A 14,022-nucleotide genomic window follows, 5' to 3' on the forward strand; every position below is an offset into this window, starting at 1 on the left:
GCTCAATCAGCTGTATTTTAAAGCATAAAGCTTTAACTAGATAACGTACAATTATTATCGTTTCCATACAGGTCCGTGTATATGTTAACATCTCAATAAAATTTGTTCTTTAATTTTTATCAATTTTTCTGTTTTTTTTTTGTATTATTTTTAATAAGGTCATTCATTTGTTTCAGTACATTTTAAGGTTTTAGTGAATGAATATTTTTTACACAATTTTAGATAACTGTGTTTATACAGTTTGAATGGCACTTTAAATAGCACTTTGGCACTTTAAGAAACATAAATGGCTTCATCCTTTTATCAGATGACTGCTTTGGGCCTTATTTAATGCCTGTTATTTGTGTTGAATTTTATCTGAAGAAGTTCATTATTGTTGCATGAATTAAAGAGTTTATCAGTCTATTTATTTGTGGATAATAAAAGTTTCTTCAACAGCTTTGTGGCTTCTCCTTCTGGCAGCTAACATAGTTTATGTTTTACAAGTTTCCCTAGCATACCTCTCAACTGTCCAGATTTTCACAGAATGTCCAGCTTTTTGCCTCGTATTCTTGGCCTGTCCTGTTCCTCATACAGTTTGAGGTTTTCTGACAAATCACTAATATGATCTGAGGATTAAAGTCACTAAATAATGACATGCCTCTGTGTTGCAGACTTCATGTCCTTCAAACAATGCATGCTAACACAAATTATGTTACTCTAACAGCTAAGTTTATACGAGCAATATTTAAAATGCATCCCTATATTTGTCCCTTTGCCCCCATATTATGTCATTCTTTGTACAAATTTCTTGTGCCAAGAGGTTGAAAGGTATGATCCCTAGTTGTCATCCTTTGTCCCCACATTATTTATTGCTTTTGTCCATATTTCTTGCTGTAAGGGCTGAGAAGTATGTGTACCATACCTCTCAGCTGTCCAGATTTTTGCAGAATGTCCAGCTTTTCCCTCAAAATTCTGGGCTGTTCCTTATAATATATCTGGGTTTTTTTGCATATCACTGGGATTATTTTAGGATTGCCCTCACCAAATAATTACATACATTTGCGTTTCACACTTCAAATCCTTTAGAAAATGCATTTTAACACAAAACCTGTTGGTCTAGTGCATTTCTAAGTTTAAAAGAACAATATTTAAAAGGTGTCCCTATTTTTGTGCCTTTGTCCCCCCATTATGTCATGCTTTGTGCAGATGTCTTGCGCTAAGAGGGTGAGAGCTATGGTGTGTACAGTGTATGCTGTTCATTTGGGGGCAGGGCTGCAATACTGCATTTTGCAAACCTGGTGTTCTATCAATTTTCTAAGTTTGTAAGAGCAATATTTAAAAAAAAGTCCCTATTTCTGGCCCTTCCACCCATTATTCATGGCTTTGTCCAGATGTCTTGCCCTAAGAGGTTGAGAGGTATGGCCTGCATTACTTACCATGTATACTGTTGATTTGGGGGCAGGGCTGCAAAGCTGCATTTTGCAAACCTGTTCTATCAATTTTCTAAGTTTGTAAGAGCAATATTTAAAAAGTGTCCTTATTTTTGACTATTTTCCCCCCATTATTTATAGCTTTCTCCAGATGTCTTGCCCTAAGAGGTTGAGAGGTATGGTCTGCATTACTTATGATTCATTGTTCATACTGTTCATTTGGAGGCAGAGCAGCAAAGCTGCATTTTGCAGTAACAGCCCTGGTGATCATTGTGGCATAACATGCAAATCTACAGACCATATGTGCTCTCCTTTACATGGACTCAATATCCATGTTTGTTTATTATGTTTTGTGACCAGCAATACTGTTGTGAGCCGAGAAACCTATTGCAGTCACAGATACACTCTGTGTAGGCTCTGCATGGAGCCTACATGCAGTTTAAGTAACCTCGGGGCCATTCTAAATACACTTTTGTTTGCCCTGTTTTATATCTATCTCTTAATTGCACTGTTGATGATTATTAACTTATAATGTGTAACAAAATATGATAAGTATTTTAATTTTTGCCCCTTTGCATATCTTCCAACATCAAAGCTTTTAGGTTACCTTTGTTGTTTGTGTATAGGTTTATAGTCCAAGCAGAGTAATCACATTTACTTTTTTAATATTCCCTTTTTTTTTTTTTTGCAAACTAAATTGTTAACATTCAGCGGAAAACAAATCTGACACATTACAAAGTGATAATACAGAATTATTTAAATCTTAACATTTAAAAAGGAAAAGCCTACCCCAGTTAATTGATTTATATAAGTTTAGGAAATGTTTTGTTCATTTCTATAACTCAAATAAGTCTTTACTTGAAAATCAAAAACAAACATCAAAATAAGTACTCTTGCAGATGACAAGCCCCCATGGACACCCATGTCTGGGTTTTGCCCTACACACCCCTACACTTACATAAACTAAGTCTATAGTAGTGCAACAGTGGGGATAAGAAGACACTCCTTGTTAAAGTGCCCAGTGGTCAAATCCACATAAAAACAATCAAACTGACTATCTCACCAGACACTCCTTGTTAAAGTGCCCAGTGGTCAATCCACATAAAAACAATCAAACTGACTATCTCACCAGACACTCCTTGTTAAAGTGCCCAGTGGTCAAATCCACATAAAAACAATCAATCTATCTCATCAGTCTACAATAAACAACAATCCTAGTAGAAACCAAAAACTATATTCTAAAAAAGAAAAAAAAAATGAAATTTGATGTAAAGGCTGCTCAACAGCTCAAAATAAAGAAAAAAACAAACTTTTCAACATTTAAAAAGTATCACCCTGAAGACATAATATAAGTGGCACAACTCATGAAATAAGATACTTCAGCTGTGTGCATGGGAACTGTTTCTTGCTTACAACTTAATGTAGAAGACCCGTAATTAATAAAACTCAGATCTAACTGATGTCCCAAAACAAAAACATTGTTATAACAATATATCATAAAAAGTTAACTGCAAATGTCATCAAACCTGCCTTATGCATGTCTGTGTGATAATACACCTGTTGATTTATACAGTGATCAGTATAACAAGACATGCCATTTTTCATAAAAGTACTGGCGATCATATTTTATTTCTCAGCTCTACCATACCATATATGTTTGCTAGATGACTTAGTAAGAGCTTTTAAGACCATCAACTCATTTCTTGTAAGGAGGATCACCCCTGAGGTACTGCACAAGCTGTTCTGAAGGTCACTATTGAATGTTAGCTACATTCAGAACTACTGAACCCCATTCATGCCTTCCCAGGACAATTACCTTTATAATACCTTCATGGATAATTGCCATTAGTGTCAAAACATTACAAATGTGATACAAATCAGACTTTCATTACACAAGCTAATTTTATGGCATGCCAAAAGCCCAGCCAGAGCTCTTCCAGCTAATACTTTTCTACCTTCTTTTCGGGTATTACACTATCATCTTCTTCTTGGCATCTACATTATTGTTGACTGGTATATAGTTTACTTCTGTATACAATTCTTAATAATCAAGACATCAAAACTAGTTGCAGCCTTCATTTTTTTAATCCTAAATGCTCCCAAATTTTGTTTCTTTGGACTGTACATATTATTTCTGCTGTTAAGCTCAGTCTCTTGGCATTGCTCAAAAAAACGATTAATTGAAACATAAGCAATAAGCAGCACTAAAAACATCCATGGACCAATTCCTTTATTAGACTGGCAAACAGACAAGAACAAAAATCATACATATTTCTGTGACAGATGTTCATAGTGGTGTATGCCGGAAATTTGTCTGCTTTCTTTAAATATAACATAGGCAACGCATGAACTGTTACCAAAGCTTCAATAAAACAAAAGCTTTAAAGAATGTCTAGTCACATGGCCTGTGAAAGGGCAAACACGCCATTAATCTGTGGTCTCTGCTTATGTTTTATTTAAGCTCATTATTGTCTGAAGCAAGTTAAACTACTGTATCATCATCCTTATTTTCAATCGCTATAGAAGATTCTCATTACCTCAGACAAATATTTAGATTAGACATTCAATAATCAATCTGCTTGACAGATCATTAAACTTATTGATTTCTCAGTTTTACTCATCTGCATACAAATTAGAAACAATCCATTTTTTCCTCCATTTATAGGGCTACTGATTCAACATTTTCTTGCATTTACCTTATGTTGACTGAAAGTAAAAAAAAAAGTAGCATTACCTTTGAACATTTTAATGATGAGGTTATTAGATGACAATTGAAATGGGGAAATGTAATAACTTTTATAAAAGAATGTGTCAGAAAATGGCAGCAAATACAAATAAATCAATTAAACAAACTAAAATTTATGACTACAGAGGATTAATATTTAAATGTGTTACATGACGCACAATGTTAACGTTTAAAAACATAATGTGAAGGTAGGTTTTTGCATGGAATTCACAATAATTAAGATTATATTGCTCTTTTTATTGCAGACAGTATTTGTGCATCTGTTGGATTGTGTCTATAAATTCACTGCTACAGGAAACTGCCTGTAAGTTTAGTCACAATCACAGGGGGTGGGAGTTCTTAATAACCATCCTGTCATTGTGCAAGTTTAATGCCGATCAGCTGCTCTACATAAATGGTAGCAGCATATTCAATAGTAAACAAACAAAACACCAAAAACACAAGCTTGTAAACACTGGACAGTATAAAAGAACCAAACTTGGCTCTAGAGACAATGGTTCAATGTTGCACAGTATTAGAGGCTGTAAAGCACGCAAACATAATAAAACATAGTGCTGAGAGAAACATGAAAACAAGGTTTGTACGATATCACTTCAACAGAAATTTTCATAGAAATTATACAAGAAGGAGATTAAAATACTCAAAATACGAAAGTCAGAAGATCATGCAACATAGAAACTCAAAGATGTAGCATGCCAGAAGAAAAGGTATAAAAGCATCTGGTACAGTCAGTGCATCATGGGTAATGGGTAATGCATCCAGGGCAATAAGTTGCAGTGCATAATTCATTATGAGGTAATGGGTAGTAGTGATCTATCAGTGAGTAAAATGCAGGTATGTTAAGAGACCTGTGGTATAACAGGGCTGCTTCCTCTTCTGCCTGGGTCTATATTAGATCAGCGAACGCTTAAACAAGTGAACGCTGATTGATCAACCTTATTTTAGTGAATGTTAAAAATATCAAAGCAACAGAAACTCTAATTTTTTCCTAGAATTTGGTTATCCGTTTCTGTTGCTTCGGTATTTTCAGTGCTGTGGAGGAAAGATACGGGTCGGATTCAGATAAGTGTGCGATTGTGAATGCTTAAACAAGCGAACGCTGATTGATCAACCTTATTTTAGTGAATGTTAAAAATATCGAAGCAACAGAAACTCTAATTTTTTTCCTAGGGAAAGAATTTGGTTGTCCGTTTCTGTTGCTTCGGTATTTTCAGTGCTGTGGAGGAAAGTTACGGGTCGGATTCAGATAAGTGTGCGATTGTGTGGATGTGAGTGTTAGGGTGGGTTAGGTGAGTTAGGGTTAGGGCTCGGGTTAGGTATGTGTGCGATTGTGTGGACGTGAGAGTTAGGGCGGGTTTAGGTGAGTTAGGGTTAGGGAGCAGGTGAGGTGAGTGTGTGATAGTGACAGACCTTAGGGTTAGGGTTTGGGTTAAGGTAAGTGGATAGTTAGTAGTGTGTGCATAGTTTAGTGTAGGGTTAGGTGTCAGATTTTAGGTGTATGTGTGTGTGGATTTCTGTTTGTTTGGTCTGCTTGTGTTGTGTGTATGTGTTTTGGATCAGCAATTTTTTTCCCTAAGAAAAAAATCACTGATCTGACAGTTCGAGCTTTCACTTACATAAGGTTGATCAATCAGCGTTCGCTTTTTAAGCATTAGCTGATCTAATATAGACCCTTCTGCCTCCTCCTCCCCAAATAAAACAGTATATAACACACATAATGAGTGCTGAAGTGACCTTAAACATATTATAGTGAGGGTGTTTGCAAGTGTATAGCAAATAGAAGATTACAGGCAGTATAGTAGCACAGCTATATGAAGAAATGGCAAAAAAGGATCTCATAAATTGTATAAGCAATCACTGCTGTATATGTACAATAAAATAGTTTTTAACATGTCATAAGGCACCACACTATACTGTTGGTACAACATGTTACAAACAAATGTGGCACAAAATTGTAGTCTGATATGGACATCATATATATGGTATGATGTTTTCAAGCTGAAAATATGAAGCAAACTGATTATGTAAACTATGAATAAGTGAAAATTGCTTTCTGACAGACATTGTCTTTACCCTTCACACCTTAGTGGAGAGACTTTCATCCTTTCATCTTGCATTGTTATTATTCCTCTATGTCACCCCAGCAGATGGTTAAGAATGACTGCCCCCACCCACGATTTCTGAAGTTTTGTTCTCACAATTTTAAGTTTCAAAATATCAAGACTTAGTCTAGGATCAGAGATGTGCTGCACATCTCTATGCCTGGATAGAACTGAATGGTGGAGTACTGAATAAATATCCTAACCCAGATAGGCAGCACTTAGTGTGTCTGGTCATAATGTAAGGTACATGAATGAGCAGGGCAGTAACTATCCATGTAGATATATATTGGAACAGCTAGTAAGCTGACAAGTCATTCAATAACCCATTAGAAAACTGGTTTGTTGGTTCCACTTTTTAATGAAATAAAAATAAAAATAAAAAATACAGTAATGCGACAACAATTCTTCGTACTAAGCGCTTTCACCCACAATCGTATAGGGCATCTTCAGAGTATAAATTCTTCACTAAAAAGCCATCCTTTATATAGTTGGAATTAAATGAATAATTAATTAATTGGTTAATGATGTAATTGTATAATAACATAATTACTAGTAAGACACTGGAGAAACAGTATAAAAGAAACATCTAGAGAAACAGTGTAAAAACACTAAAATTTTTTCGGAGTCCCAAAACGTGTGTCCAGTACTGTAAACCTTAAATAAAACATAACTTTCATTTTCTAGTAATTATTTGATAAACACTAAATATAAATAAAGATTAATCAAAGTTAACAGTGTTTGCCAGTATTTAACAGATGAAAATTATTTGACAGATAAAAAAGTTTAACAGATAAAAGCATAAAACAGCAGACATAAAAGCCGAAATTATAACATGCTGTTGATCTCACAAGATATAGATCTCACAGGTTCTACACATATTGTACACATATTTAAAATATAAAATTCATATACATATACTAAAAATCTAAATTATTAAATATATATTATGAATTGTGAATTGTGAATGTAGACCCATCCATGTAGCAAAACTCATACACAGAAGCACACGGCACAATCCATAAAGTTAGTGACTGCTACACTTCATGGATCTCATTACTCATCTCAGAAACAAAGTAGTGCATATAGTCGCCATGCTGTGCATGCATATGCCAGAGTGTCCCTCAGCAGGATAGCACAAAGTGCTATAGTGCTACAGTATTGGCACTGCAGTGGTATGGTAAGATGCATGAAAGGGGTGGAAATGAACACATAGAAAAGTAGGAAAATGAGAAAGGGCAGCAAGCATAGGGACACAGAGAAGAGCGACGTATTAGAGAGTGAAGAATGGGGAATGTTTGTAACATTTCATGCAGGGTATAAGACCTAATTCCTTGTTTTATATATAGAGAGGGGAAGTGGGTAAAAGTTGAAAGGGAAAGCAGGATAGGAAAGGTAGTAGGACTGCATGCAGGACAGAGAAAGACAGAATAGCACATTTCTCACACTTTAGTAGAGTTTAAAGCTGAACTGTTTGCACTGCTGCTGTAGTACTTAAATTGTTTCTGCTAGTTTTACAAAACTCAAATATCTAGATTGTGTGTGTTTCCTGAATTTGAGTTCTAAAACCAGTATTTTTACTTTAAGAGGGTTTTCTGACTGCACTCTTGTGACAAAAATGTGCAGTAACAAATCAATCTGAGTTGGGGGTTGCTGGCTGAAAGCTTATTGTGTGTTTTCCTGATTGGTCTGTAGGCCTCTCAGTTGTAAAACTTGTTTTTCTGATTCTATATAAGCTTAGAGATTGTGCTAGGCTGCATAGACAGAAATGCTATAAGTTAAAATTTCTCTTAGAATAACTACCTCTGCAACATTCCCCAGTCCCGTGCTGGTCTAGGAGCATCTGAGTTGCATGCAGAACAGCATCACCTTGTTGGGTAACTGCAGTTCACACTGAGTATAACACCCATTCTTTGTTTGTGTGCTATCATCTCAGTCTAGTTAAATCTCCACACTCTTCTCCCTGGTTAAACCCATAGTAAAAATTCTGAAACCATGGATAGCCACTTTCTTGTTATCTCTGTGGCCAGCCTGGTGGACATAGGCATCCTGAGGAAATGTAGCAATTGTCTCATGTATATTGACAATTGCTTAATCCTGAAACAAACAGTATGTGAGAGATGTAGTTACACTATGAAAACTGAGACACGACTCTCACATACTGAAAAATCAAATGATAAACAGGTTGTCAGCACACGCACATCATTTCCCTGACTAGATAGGGTCTCAACACATAACCTCACATATTCAGAGGTACTCACAAGTAACTTATGAAAACCTCAGAGGCCTCCCACATATTGCCGTCGGAAACCACATGCAAACAAAACCAAGTCAACACCAACCACTACACATAAAAATACAAATTACAGTATCTCCACAAACAAGCCTGTATGGTGAAGCACCACACATACAAGCATCTTGGTCATAGGAGACTCCATCATGAGATGCACAGATATCCCACCTCACCTGATTGGATAAAGAGAGGGTTACAGTTAGTTGCCTGTCACGGGCCTGGATTTGCTAGATCATGCAGGCATTCAGGTGACTCAACCACAAGTACCAGTATGACTCAGTCATAGTTCATGTGGGTGTCAATGACCTGAGACTTACTACCTGGACTACATAAAGAGGGACATGACTGACCTCTCTGAATATGTGTCACAGGTGCATATGAACCTCACACTGAGCAGCATTCTACTCTCCCAAAGAATGATATCACAATACAAACCGTAAATGACTGGCTTCAATAATTTGTTTGGCTAATGGTGTCATTCCAAGGGGATCTGGTATTTGTCTGCCTGGGATGTCATGATTGATAGGCAATGCTGCTTTGCCAGAGATGGTCTGCACCTCTCACCAGTAGGCTTTCAAATACTGGCAAAAGCATTAGCCACTGCCATAGTGCCTTTTTTATGCAATGCCTACCAGCATAACAAATTCTTCTAATGCGAAGCTAAAGGTACTATTGCTCAGTGCTAGGAGTCTTAACAAGAAACTGCACTCCCTAGAAGCTCTCCTCACTCTGGACAATGCTGATGTCTGTGCAGTTGCAGAGACATGGTTAAAGGCTGCAGAGAGCTTCACAGCAGTGCAAGGCTACAATGCTTATCACACTTTCAGACCACCATCTGAAAAAGGGAAGAAAAAACAAAACAAAAGGAGGATGTGTTTCCATTTACATGGCAAACAATTGCAACTCAAGACTGGTCAAGCAGGATAATTCCCTTAAGCTACTCCATGTCTAGCTGATCATAGACAAAATCCCCCACCATATAAGGGGTTGAGGTCTGACCAAGTTTGCAGATGAGTGCAAACTAGATGCAATCATTAAATCCCCAAATGATGTCAGTATACTATAGGAGGGTCTTGCTCAGACCAACAACTGGTGTATTAGTCACTGTCTTAAACTGAACTCAAAGAAATGCACCATCATTCCATTCAGCACAAACAATGTCTCCTCACACTATCAAATCAATAACAATAGCCTAAGTACCCATGAAGTTGTAAAGAACCTGGGATCACATGTTGACTGTGGCCTTAACTTTAAACACCATGTGTCTACTATAGTAAGGAAAGCTTTCTACCTAGCACACTTGATTAGTAAAGGCATCACCTTGAGAGCAAATTAAGTTATAACCACTCTCTACTTGGCATTTATCCAACCTGTAATTGAGTATAACACCCCATTTGGCATGTAAGTACTAAGCACCTACAGCAATTAGAGAGACCTCAGAGGTTTCTATACAAAAAAGGTCAACGAGCTCCAGGATGTGCCTTACACAGTCCCTGTCACTATACTCCATGTCTTATAGACTTCATAAGGTTGACTTATGCCTGGTCTACAGAGCAATCCAAGACCAAACATAATGAACTTACTGCATATCCATAAATCAAATAGGACTAGGGCTACCCATTCCAGTGACCGAAATATAGCTTGAGACTTAAATAGGACATGCTGGAGGGACAGATTTATCTCCCAGCAACTGCCACATCTTTGGAACAGGTCACCAATTCATATGAAACAGAACACCTCCATGACACTGTTCAAGAGGTATCTGGATGAGTGAATGGGGCACCATAAATTCTTACTGGGGATAGAGCCCACAACCCTCCTGGACATGGTCATTAATCACTAAATGCAGTGTTGTGTATTAACTAGCATTTCTATGGTATTACATTGGGATGGAATGGCTAGGCTTAAAATGACTTCCGGGTCGATAGCCTAGTAATCTCATATGACCATATGATCCCATAATCATCACTAGCTATAAGTACCCAACCATGAACCATGAAAACCACTCTGCATATCTGAAGTTACTAGAATCACTTACCATTCATATCAACACAATATTCATGGGTGATTATAACTACCTGTCCATAAACTGGGAAACATACACAAACACTAATATGTAGGCTCAGAGATTCATGGACTTTTTAAGTGCAAATGCTCTGGAATAGCTAGTCTGCACTCACACTAGGGGCTTAAATATCCTTGCCATAGTACTCACAAATATGGAAGAGCATTGCACCCTCCACAGCGTAATGTCATCATTGTTTAGATTGAATCATAAATCAATCTCCTTTGAAATAAATGTAACAATATAAACCCCATCAAACTTTAAAACCCTAAAGAATTTTTACAAGGCAAATTACCTTCTATTAATTGATATCACAGGTAATTTTAAAGCACCTCCAACCATGAAAATATGGAGGCTTATGAAGAAGTATACATGAATGCCCTGTAGAACCACTTAAACAGCTGCATAGAAATGGCAGTACCTGACCGAACTAAACCAAGTCTAGCCAGAAAAACTAATCATCCTAGTGGATCCCTGGCATAGACTATCCTACAGAGGGAAGAAATGTCTGTCTAGAAGTAAGAGAAAGGCTGCACAACAGAGAAAAAAAGACCCCATTATTCTCAACAGGAAAACAGGGAACTAGTCAAGTCTTCAAAAGCTAAATGCAAGACGTAAATTGCCTCCCAAGCAAAGGATAACCACAAAGCATTTTTTTAGTTATAAATAAAAACCACAGGCAACATACAAATTTATTACCAAAACTTTAGCGCCTTTGCTATTACATAAGAAATACATTCTCCTTATATATATATATATATGAATATGTATATGTGTATAATGTACATATATATATATATATATATATATATATATATATATATATATATATATATATATGGATATAATACATATATAATAAATGTAGTGTATAACTGCTAATGATATGGTTTTCAGTATAGGTACATAGTCTTACGTTATTCCACTGTGTCTACCAATAGTTACTTGCATTGCTAGGATCGGTTTTGATGAGACCCACTCACAGAGACTGTTAATTGCTTAGGTGTATTGAAGCAAATACAACTGATATTGTTTTCTTCGTGTGCATGCTCCTACCCACATTATTCAAAGCTTTGAGAGTTAACTGCATTTTGGTTAGGGTTTATAAGTAATACATAACCTGCATTTTCTCTGTATAATTTCTGTTGTAACCCCAGTAGCAGCCTGCATATAGTCTACATTTATAACAACAGCTAGAAATGTTTTTTCTTTCTTATAAGTAACCCTGGTATCTGTTTTGTTAGTAGGAATAGCAGCCTGTATTTGTCATACTTTCAACAATCTGCTACAAATGTTTTCTTTTAACCCTGTTATCTGTATTATTAGTTGGAATAGTAGGTTTGCTATACTGCTCTAGATAAGTTGTTTTGTTAAGCCTCTGCTGCCTCTCTTCCCTACTTACCCTACTCTCCCTGTTTCACTCTGCTAAAGGCCTCTGTGTGTATTCCTTCTCCCCTGCTCAACTAATGCTTGTATTGTTCCGCTCTTCTCCCTACAGCTGTTTGTGCTGCGTTCAGCTTTATGATTGCATCCTACCCTACTCCACTACAGTCTAAGAAACCTCCCCTATAAGGACATCTAATATGGGACTTCTGAGGAGCTTTCAAAAGATAGCCCCTCCTCAAGAAATACTTGAAGTGTATGTACAGCAATTTATCCATATAACTGCTTCTAGTGTTCACACTACCATAGTGTATGTGCTTTTCCCCGCACTTGCTAAGCAGCCTACAGCAGTTCTTTCTTTGTCCCTTAATTCCCTTTACCCACTAAGCTATATTTCCTACAATTTGCCACTAGGTGGCACTGCTTAACCACTTATAGTGTAAAGATTCACTTTTAACATATTTCTGTTTTCTCCCAAGCAGTCCCTCACTCTCTTAGCATAATTACCCCGCCGACCTACTTTGACTAAAGAATTGTCTTATTTCCTTTCTCTCCCCTCACTCCCCAGCCTAGACTCACCTTTGCTGTTCCTGTACTTCCTCTAAGCTCCCAAGTTTCAGCTACAGCTGGATGATTGAATTTCGTCATCCACCTTCTCTCCAGCTTTTCCTGCTCCGTTTTCCCTCCAGGGTCACTCCGCTCCCCTATCCTGCCCCCCAATTCCCACCCACCCCTACTACTCCTACATTTATTTCAACATCTAACCCCTCCCTCTCTCACCCAACCAATCATCTCCACATTTAACCCATCCCTTTTCTATCTCCACCTGCCAGTCACACCCACTCCAACCTCTCCTATTAAAGTGTCTATACCACATCTATTTCTACTCCAACTATACACATATACAATCTGCCTAACTCTTTATATACTGATAATATACACATATACCCCTCTACCATGCCATGTCTTCTACCTCAAACCATTCTCATCCCATCTATCAGCATATTATTCTTACTCCCTTTATACCACGCTTACTCCTATAACAAACTCCCCCCCCTCCTTCCTGTCCTACCCCACCATTCCCAACCTCCTTTCTCAACACACTAAAACGCGCTTCCACAACATATCTGCCTCTTTAGTTCAACCCAACTCATTCTACTACTTCGGAAAAAAAAATTCCCCTTCAACTAAATACCACATGCCTAAACTAATGCATTTTTGTCCACAACAATTAAAGACCAAATTAAAAATACTACTACCCTTCCTCAACTACCTCTGCTTAGCAGGGAACATACAACCAAACCCCGGACCAAATACTTCCTCTAGTCCCAGTCTTCCTGTCACAAGCAATACAACCAACCATAAATACCTCAAATTCTTCACCATCAATGCCCAGAGTCTAAAAAATAAAGTAGCCAACTTTCATGCATGGCTAAACTACAACCTACCCGACATTGTAGCCATTTTAGAAACCTGGCTAAAACCTCATATATCTGACTCTGAAATCCTCCCTCCTGGATTACAAGCCCTCAGACATGACTGCTTAAGTAAAAAAGGGGGTGGGGGTAGCCTTAATCTAATCTAACCTGGTATCCATCACTCCCTACCCCAATCATATCCCTCCATTCAAAAATGCAGAACTAGTAATAGGCCTACTAAAAATAAATAACCACAAAAGCATTTGCATCATTGCTGTCTATATCCCCCTGGTAATAACACCACTATTCTTGAAGAAATTCTCCTATGGACCTCTACCAGTATTAAGCTTGAGACCTTCATACTTGGCAATGTAAACATTGATTGGAATAAAATCAACAACTCTAATCCTACCATATCCATCAATCTATTTAACTTTACCCAGCTAACTAACTTCATTACTAGACCCAACGAAACACCCCCCCCAAGTACCACACTAGACTGGATCCTAGTATCCCATCCTAATAAAGTCTTAAACTCAGGCATCGTACCTGATGCTATAGGTGACCACCTGCCAACTTTCATCCACCAAGCAACCCACTCATCTC

This window comes from Protopterus annectens, chromosome 2.part1, assembly GCF_019279795.1.
Source record: "Protopterus annectens isolate FY-2018-M chromosome 2.part1, PAN1.0, whole genome shotgun sequence".
NCBI lineage: Eukaryota > Metazoa > Chordata > Ceratodontiformes > Protopteridae > Protopterus > Protopterus annectens.